This window comes from Chrysochloris asiatica, unplaced genomic scaffold, assembly GCF_000296735.1.
Source record: "Chrysochloris asiatica unplaced genomic scaffold, ChrAsi1.0 scaffold00056, whole genome shotgun sequence".
Taxonomy (NCBI): Eukaryota; Metazoa; Chordata; class Mammalia; order Afrosoricida; family Chrysochloridae; genus Chrysochloris; species Chrysochloris asiatica.
The window spans coordinates 4,066,097-4,072,995 of record NW_006408574.1 but is presented as its reverse complement, the minus strand read 5'-3'; positions in this window follow the sequence as shown (position 1 = coordinate 4,072,995).

The window sequence follows — 6,899 nt, the reverse complement described above, 5'->3', positions numbered from 1 at the left end:
CGTATTCTGGAACACTTAATTGTGCTCATGAGGAATCTGTACATAGACCAAGAGGCAATCATTCGAACAGAACGAGGTGACACTGAATGATTAGAATCAGGAAAAGTGTGTACCAGGGTTGTATTCTTTCATCATACTTATTCAATCTGTATGTTGAGCAAATAATCTGAGGAAATGGATTATAGGAAGAGGAACATGGCACTAGGGTTGGAGGAAGACTCATTAAGAACCACATACAGATGGATGGATTGAGGGGTAGGTGGAAGGATGAGTGGAGAGATGGTGCTGAAAGTGAAAAGGACGTAAAGCACTGATGAAGATCAAAGACCACAGCCTTCAGTATGGTTTGCACATCAATGGAAAGAAAACAAAAATCCTCACCATTGGATCAATAAATAACATCATGATGAATGGAGAAGAGATTGAAGTTATCAAAGACTTCATTTTGCTTGGATGTATTATCAACACTCATGGAAGCAGCAGTCAAGAAATCAAACAATGTATTGCATTGGGCAAATCTGCCGCACAAGACCTCTTTAAAGTGTCGAAGAACAAAGTTGTCAGTTTGAGGACTAAGGTGCACCTGACCCAAGCTATAAGATTTTCAATAACCTCATTTGTATGTGAAAGTTGGACAGTGAATAAGGAAGATCATAGAAGAATTGATGCCTTTGAGTTCTGGTGTTGGAGAGGAATAAAAGTGCTATGGACTTCCAGAAGAACAAACCATCTGTGTTGGAAAAAGTACAGCTCAAAATGCTCCTTAGAAGGAAGATGGCCAGAATTCATCTCTCATACTTTGGACATATTATCAGGAGAAGGACATCATGGTTGGTAAAGTGGAGAGATGGAGAAAAAAAGGAAAACTCCCCAATGAGATGGATTTACACCGTGGTGGCAGCAGAGGACTCGAGTTTAGCAACTAATGTGAGAATGGTGAAGGACTGGGTAGCGTTCATTCTGTTGTGCGTAGGATTGCTATGAGTCGGAACCAAGTTAGTGGCACCTAACAACAACAATATTGTAAGGAAAATCTTAGTCCGCCATGGATCCAATAAGTCCTTCCGGGCTTGACCCAGTCAGCCTCATCACTCTAGGGGCAGTCTCGGGGTTTGTTCTGAACAGGACACACGTGTCTTCAGCTTGGGTTGACCATGATCCATGCCTCAGGTAGAGTTGAGAACTGGTTTCCTGCATCCAAGTATAGGAGCTGGCTCCTTCCCAAGGACCTTGTCAAAGGACCAGACGTGACCTGGCAGTTCCCACATTCCCAGCCAGGGCCTTCTCAGTCCAAGTTTCCCCGAAAGCCCAAGACACCATTATGGTCTCAGGGCTTCTCATCAAAATGGCCGGGGTCCAGGGGACCTCATGTCACAACCAGGGGCCCAGGGACATGCTGAATGCTCCTCCTCCAAACATCTTCCACAGGAGATTGGCGTCTACTCCACCATCTTTCTTCCATCCACCATCCTTCATCCCTCTACTCATTCATCCCTCATCCATCTCTCCATCCACCCTTCCATTAATCTTCTTTCCATCCTTCATTCTCTATTCATCCCTCCATCCACCTTTCCACCCCTCCCTTCATTTATCTGCCATCTATCATTCATCCCTCTATCTAACCTTGCACTTAGCCCTCCATCCATCCCTTCTATCTCTCATCTTCCATTCATCCTTCATCCATCCATCCACCCCTCTATCCCATCCCTTCATCCCTCTATGCATCCATCATCCATCCTTCAGCCGTTGCTCCATTCATCCCTGCACCCATACCTCTGCTCACCTTCCCATCTATCCCTTCATCCATCCCTCCATCTCTTCATCCATTCCTCCACCCATCCTTCCATTCACCCTTCCACTCAACTCATTATTCACCTGTCATCTATCCTTCATCCCTCCACCCAGTCCTCCACCAACATATTCATCAAACACTGGCTCTGTTTCTGGGGGCAGGGCAACACTTCTCTTCCCAACACTAGTGAGTCAAAGAACTATGCTTACATTCAGATCACATGAACACACACATTTTGCCAACACCATTTGTAGCTACATCGTCAAATTCAGCTGTCACCATTTCTCAGGAAATTGTAGGTGTAGAAACAGACCATCTGGCCCACTGTGGAGTCAGAGTGCCCCCCACAGGATCCTGGGTGTGGCTCCTTTTTTACATTCTGTTTGAAAAGGGAAAATAAGGATTTTTCACTGCTCAATGTTTTTATCAAATGGATAAGCCCAAGGGTTGTGCCCAGATGGTGATCTTTAGAACCTCCTGTTGGTCACCTTCTGCTGAGTCCATGGAGACTTGGGGCAGCTTCTGCTGATAGTGACCTTTGATTTCATGTGCTTGGTTTCTTAATCACAGCTGTAGGGCAGGGAAGTAGGTTCTCCAGGAGTTCATTCTCTAGTAGGCACGTGTCTAGGTGAAGAAACAGAGCTTTGGGGTATGTTATACATTGAATTGTGTCCCTCAAAATTCTGTGTTGTCATTCCCTACCCATAGACTTGTGGATATAATCCCATTTGGGCCTAGGATTTCCTTGATTATGTTGTGATGTTTCTTTCCTTTTTAACTGTTGATTGTGATTTGAATGACCATCTACAGAGCTAATGGATTTCCATCCAACAATTCATATGCATCTTGCAATCCTCACAACATACCAGCTCGCCCCTCCACTTCCTCTCTGTGCTTACCAGTTCTTCTTCCTTCTTTCCTGTCCCTTCCGGCCTTCTGAGAGTTGTTGTTGTTGTTGTTGTTGTTGTTGTTGTTAGGTGCCCTGGAGTCAGGTCTGACTCATAATGGCCCTGTGTACAACAGAACGAAACATCGCCTGATTGTACATCATCCTCATAAACTGCTCCAGTGTCTGAGCCCATGGCTGCTGCCGTGACGCCAATCCATCTCATTCAGGGTCTCCCTTTTTTTCACTGACCCTCCACTTTACCAAGCATGATGCCCTTCTCCTGGGACTGGACACTCCTGGGACTGGACATGTTAAAAATACCATGGCTTGGGTCGGGCACACCTAGGTCCTAAAAATGACATCTTTGTTCTTTTTTTTGTTTTTGTTTTTTTAACTTTTTATTGTGAATTCAGTGAAGGTTTACAGAGCAGATCATTACTTTTTTTTTTTTTTTTAATCAAGAAAACCTTTTTATAACTTTTTACAACATTGGTCTTCTACGATGTTTGTCCTTTTGTGATTGGCCAATTTCACTCAACATAATGTCCTCCAAAGGAGCTCTGGTAGCGTAGTGGGTACGAATTGGGCCGCTAACATCAAGGTCGGCAGTTTGAAACTACCAGCTGCTCTGCGGGAGAAAGATGAGGCTTTCTGCTCCCGTAAAGATTTACAGCCTCAGAAACCCTACGCAGGGTCGCTATGAGTCGGAACTGACTCCACGGCACATAACAACAACAACAACAAAGTTCCCCAGGTTCAACCATGTTGCGAGGTGTTCCACAGATTCATCATTAGTTTTCAATGTTTTGTAGTATTCCGCTGTGTGTGTACCAAAGTTTGTTTATCCATTCCTCTGTTGATGGGCATTTAGGCTGTCTCCATCTTTCTGATGTGTCGCTTGTAGACAGCATATTGAAGGATCCTATTTTCTTATCCATTCAGTTCGTATGTCTCCTGCCTGGTACATTTAATCCATTTACATTCAGTGTAATTATCAATAGTTATGAATTAATTGTTGTCATTTTTCTGTGTTTTGTTTTGGTTTGTTTGTGTGTGTGTGTATGGCGTTGCGGATTCTTTGTTCCACATACTCTTCTATGCCGAGTTCATTTTATTTGTGGGTTTTCTTGTCATTGTCACTTCTGCTGTGTTAATGTTTACTCAATCTTTCTGATTTCCCCCTTTATTTATTTTGATGTGCAGATTACTATTTTTTTCTTTGAGGTTACCCTGCAATTTGTTAATCTTTCTCCTGCTTAAGAAAGAAAAATATGGACCGCTTTACAAATTTGTGTGTCATTTTGCAAAGGGGCCGTGCTAATCTCCTCTGCATTGTTCCAATTTTACAATATGTGCTGCCAAAGTGGGAGCAACATCTTGGCTCTTGAGCACTTTAAAGAGGTCTTGTGTAGCAGATTTGTCCAATGCAATACATCCTTTCTTTTCTTGATTGCTGCTTCCCTGAGTGTAGACGGTGGTGCCAAGCAAAATGAAGTCTTTGACAACTCCAATCGTTTCTCCGTTTATCATGATTTATTTATGTATCTAGTGTTGAGGATTTTTGTTTTCTTAACTGAAGACTATGGTCTTTGATATTCATCAGTAAGTATTTTAAGTTCTCTTCACTTTCAGCAAGCGAAATTGTATCATCTGCATATCACAGGTTGTTAATGAGTCTTCCTCCAATCCTGATGCCACGTTCTTCTTCATATATTTCAGCTTCTCAGTTTATTTGCTCAGCATACAGACTGAATAAATAAGTATTCTGAAAGCTACTCCTGGGCTTCTGCAGAGCGACTGGTGTGTTTGAACTGTCGATCTTGTGGTTAGCAGTCCAGCACTTATCTCACAGTGGCACCCTAAATTTGGACTTCCACCCCCTAAACTGAAAGAAGAATTTCTGTTTGTTAAAGACACCCAAATGTGGCATTTCTGGGATAAGGATAGAGAACTAAGAGTCCTGGTGTGGTGCCGACGATCAGCACTAAAGGGCTCACCCAGGGTCAGCGGTTCAAACCCACCAGCTACTCTCGACAACCCTATACAGGGTGACTATGAATCAAAACTAACCCAACGGCACACAACAATAAAATGATCTAAGATAGATACCAATTTTTGCAGGACCCCTCTGTCAAGTCACAAACAGGCCATCTCACCACAAGAGAGAGAGGTGGGAGTCACACCTGGCTGAGGGAAGACCTAGACTCTGTGTGTCTTGTCCTGAGTCACTCAACCCAAACGGTGCCGCCGGCGTGCTCCTTGGCAGACTTGGCTGTGCCATCACTCGGGTTGTGAAAAAGAAAATCAACTGATGTTTTACTTTATGAAACCATGACAGTTCAAGGCCCTGTCTTTGATGTTAGAAACTTATGCCCTGTAATAGAAAAGGAAATAAGCTCTCATGTTTTGAACTAACCTTTCGCAGTTTTTCCTTTCATTTTATTTTATTTTTCCTTTTATTTTACACAGTTGTAGCTAGGTGACCTGGCTTAGTGACAGGAGGAGGGAGGGGCTGGTTCCACTACAGGCAGACCTCACTTTATGGTGCTTTGCAGATATGAGGGTTTTTAAATTTTTTTTTTTTTTTAATGAATGGACCATTTGTGGGAACCCTGCGTGGACCAAGTCTACCTGCGACATTTTACCAACAGTGTGTGCTGACTTTGTGTCTCTGTGTTCTATTGTGGTCATTCCCAAATGTCTCAAACATTTTCAACATGCTAATGCACACTTTCCAGAGGACATGTAGTATCAACATGACTTTTATAGGCACTGGACAACCAGGACACTGCTCCGGTTTCCTTTATTGCAACATTCACTTAAATTCAGTGGTCTGGAACCAAACCTGCAATATCTCCAAAGTCTGCCTGTATTCGTTAACTTTCCCTTAAAAATTCGTCTTTTAAAAAAAGTAACGGAGGATTAGAGGGAACAAATCTTTACAGCGAGTATCATTCCCACCCCCTTGGTACACAGGGTTGACAGGGATGGGCAACTTAGACATTGGCTGCCCAAAATGGAGGGGCTGCAAAGGTAAGAAGTGGCTGGCTTACAAGCTTTCAAGAGGGAACCTAGATCCAGAGGGCGCAGAGGAAGGTAGAATCTCCACTGAGTGGCTTCTAATTTGTCTGGGAGGGACTGATGAAGGGAGATGGGGATACGACTCTTGTGGTTCAATAGTGAATAATTGCTATCAGGACTGACTGTGAGTGTTGCAAATGTAAAGGTAGACACTTTGTAACAAAAGGAGGGGAGTGGTTGATCTTGCAGTCCAGGAGCAGAGGACCCTGGGACCATCAAGGGAGAAGAGCGGAGTGTGGGACCCTATCCAGAGAAGCAGTGATGCCAGAGATGGAGGCAGAGACAATGACATGGAGAGATAGAGCAGCTGGGAACTCTGGACTCAGGGAGGGAGAGGGGCTGTGTGCTGACGGCCAGGGGGCGGGTTTGTGGGGTGTACCCTTTGTTTATTTAAATGGTTGTATTTTCCTGAGTGCTTCGGTGTACATCCAAATTTTTTTATTTTTTTTTTTTAAGAGGGAATGGAAGCAAATGCTGTTGAGTGATGATGCATGGAAGGGATTGTAATCATTGCAACGAAACAAAACATGATAGGATGACTGTAAAGCTGATGTTCTCCCATGTAACTGAACTATCACTCAATGCACAATAAAAACTTAAAAACAAAACAAAACAAAAAAACAGAGGTTTAATGAATGTGTCCTGTTTCCATGACTCCTGGCCTGGCGATTGTTGCCTGATTCTTCAGCAAGATTTCTATTTAAACTTTGATAATGTTTGCATATGTAATGTCCTCTTATAAAATGTACGTATTCTGTTGTCATTGTGGAATCTTGAGGTGATGCTGTAGAATAAGCAACAGACTGCTAACAGCAAGGTCAGCAGTTCAAACCAGCCAGCTGCTTCTTGGAAAGCCTATACAGGGTCCCTGTGAGTTGGAACTGACTTGATGACAGGATCGATTGGCCCAGGATCGGACATTGTTTCGTTCTACTGTGCATGGGGTCGCTATGAGTCGATTCCGACTCGATGGCACCTGACAACAACAACAGCAAGTTTGTGATTGTCAGCCAATCAAAAATAGTGTTCAAAGTTCCTGATAAAATTGTAGATAACCACAAACCAAACCTGCTGCCATGGTGTTGGTTCCGACTCATATCGACGCTGTAGAGGTTTTTGAGGGTTTCAATCTTTATA